We start from the raw sequence: 2,927 nt of genomic DNA, 5'->3' as shown, positions 1-2,927 counted from the left end.
CAAGAGGCAGGGTGGAAGTTTGGGGAGAAGGGGTGAATAGGGAGGGGCCTGGGCTGGCAGGGGGGTTGTCCCAGGCCCCATGTTACCCATACACCTCCTGGGTGTTGTGTTCTGTCCTATCTAGTGGCATTGAGACCACTTAGAGAGAGAGATAAAATGTATCTGCTCTACAGCCTTAACTAGCAGCCAGTTGGCTTTTAGCTCATGCGGTAGAGACTCATGTACTAAGGTCCCCGGTTAAATCCCACCCGCCAGTGACTGGGGTCTGTTGGCGTTACACCCCCCTAGGGATGGCACTGCCCTCCAGTTTCCCCCATCTGTTCAACCCACACAGCTCCATCTTCACTTCTGCTCCTCCTGGGGTTCTAACCCCGCTGCCTGGCCTTGAAGAGGAAGGGGGGGGGGTACCAACCTGAGCTGCTGGACTCTTTAGCTCCAGCTGAGGGCTGCCAGCCTGGGGAATTTGTGACCAACTGGGCTACTTCTGAAAGGCATCAGGTGACTTGTTGGGCTATAAATTACTTTCTTGGGGCATAAGTTGGGTGATATGACTGCTACTCAGTCCCTTCTCTTTGCTGCCACCTGGTGGCCTTTCAAAGGGGAAGTCATCCAGGTACATGAACAACTGGATCAAATTTGCCTCCCACCCTAGCCAGCAGAAGCCATACAGCGCATGGCGGGGAGGCGAGGGGGGTTGGAAAAGTAGGTTCATGCTTCATGAATTGCATGTTCCTGAAGCAGACCCCGCACAAGTAACAGTGTCCCAGAAAATGTTATTTTTTTCTGATTTTACTGAAAATAATGCTGTTAATTAGAAACAATATCTGCACAGTCGTTTACATGTTTGATAGTTATGTAAAAACCTATTAAAACATAACAGTAATAATAATTGCTCCCTGCTGCCTACTGAGAAATCCTGATGGGGATCATAAATATGTCCCTTAGAAGATGACTAAGCAGCTGGTATTTTTCTTTTCCCTGAAAGAGTGTTGCTGTATTTCCCTTTGGGCAGTCAGAGCTTGAGTTTGTTTTACAATTTCCTGCCCAGTTTCTTTGGGAGAAAGCATCTGAAATCATTACATATTTTTAAAGGTGTTAATAGTCGGAACCCCCAAAAAGCGTGAAATACATAAACTATGAACATGGTTTTGCTTGGGTGGGTATTGGAGTGGAGCAGCAGTTATGAGAGTCACTTGCTGTTTAAGGGATGATTATTCTAAATGCGCTAAAACCCACATTGGCTTACATGGTCTTAACCTTTACTATGCCTCATGGGTAGAGCTAGTGGTCAAATTAGGGGTAATCAGGATGGGGGTGTTTATTAGTGGGGGAGCTAGAAAGTGCTGAGAGAACAGAACTATGATGGTGGAAACTGGGCACCTTCCCCGCCAGTGATGTACTTCTTGGAGGAAAGGATATGGAGCCATCTATGCCCTCCTCAACAAACTCTTCAACAGTTCCTCATCATGGCTACACCTTACCAAGCCACGGGAGGTGGCTCAGAGGTTCCTCTCCTATCCACTGCTCCCTGATTAGGGGAAGGGACCCAGAACTCTCCTCCTGCCTCATGTTGCCTCCTGCAGTAGGGAAGAGCCCCTTTCAACCAATGCTGCTCCATCTAGGGGAAAAGGGGAGGTCAGACCAGTGCAGAAAAGTATGGGGAGGGAAGGAGACAGTCAGAGCTGAGCATTTGTGGATGTAGATGGGAGACACAGCAATGACACAAGGACACTGAAGAGCCTAACATGCCTCCAGTGCCTTCTCTGGCTGGTTTAATCCTTGTCAAGGAGAGAGAGGCAGTGAAGGGGGGAGATCAGGACTGTGGAACATGCAAGTGTTGAGAAAAATTTTTTTTTAAAGAACCAGGAAATTAATTGCCCAAAACCTTTGTTAATGCAGCTATAAGATTACCTAGTGGTGCTTTATGCCTTTCCAGAATATCAGCTTTAGTTACGTTTAAGCATCTGAAAACCATGAAATACAAAGGTAAAGGTACACACCACTCCTGCAAGGCAATCTTAACTATTCCCTCTTTGAGTGATGCCCCAACATGCCAATAACATAAATGCTAGCATTCTTCCCCTTATAAGTACTATGGAACACTGAGAACAAAGCATAGAGGCACTGTAGGACAAAGTCTACAGGGATCGGTAACCTTTGGCATGCGGCCCGCCAGTGAAAGCCTCTGGCGGGCCGGGCCAGTTTGTTTACCTACTGCGTCTGCAGCTCCCACTGGCTCACAGTCCCAGGCCAATGGGGGCTGCGGGAAGGTCGGCCAGCACGTACCTCGGTCTGCAGGGCTCAGAGGCAATTTAAAGGGCCCAGGGCTCCCCGCTGTGGCAGGAGCACTTGGCCCTTTAAATCCCCGCAGAAGCCCTGCCACCCCAGGGGTAGCAGCAGCATGGCTCCCACAGTGATTTAAAGGGCCTGGAGCTCCACGGCGGCTGGAGCCCAGGGCTCTTTAATTCACCCCGGAGCCCCGGGGCTTCCAGCCGCCTCTGCAGCTGGGAGCTCCAGGGTGATTTAAAGGCCCTAGGGCTCCCAGCCACAGTTGGAGCCCCAGGGCCTTTAAATCATGAAAGGCCCTGCCTCTTCCAGTTGAGGCCATGCCCGCGCTCAGGACTCCGGCATACTGGCAAATCCTTTAAGTTACTTTCACCCCTGACAGGGAAAGGCTTCGGCAGCTGGCAGAGCCTTTCCCTGCTGCAGTGACAGACTCCTGGAGTGGGGAAAGGCTGAGCAGTGGGGAGCCTTTCCCTGCTGCCTCCCCACTGCTAGAGCCTTTCCCTGGCACGTGTAGCTACACACTACAGCGTGGACATAACCTCCTTGGTTCACTGCAACGTCTGCCCAAGAACATATTGTTCCTTGATGCCAACAAGGTTTCTGAAACAGAGTGTTGGAGCATTAAGCAAACTGAAATATTG

The sequence above is a fragment of the Trachemys scripta genome, chromosome 1 (assembly GCF_013100865.1).
Source record: "Trachemys scripta elegans isolate TJP31775 chromosome 1, CAS_Tse_1.0, whole genome shotgun sequence".
Lineage (NCBI taxonomy): Eukaryota > Metazoa > Chordata > Testudines > Emydidae > Trachemys > Trachemys scripta.
This window is presented reverse-complemented; position numbering follows the sequence as displayed.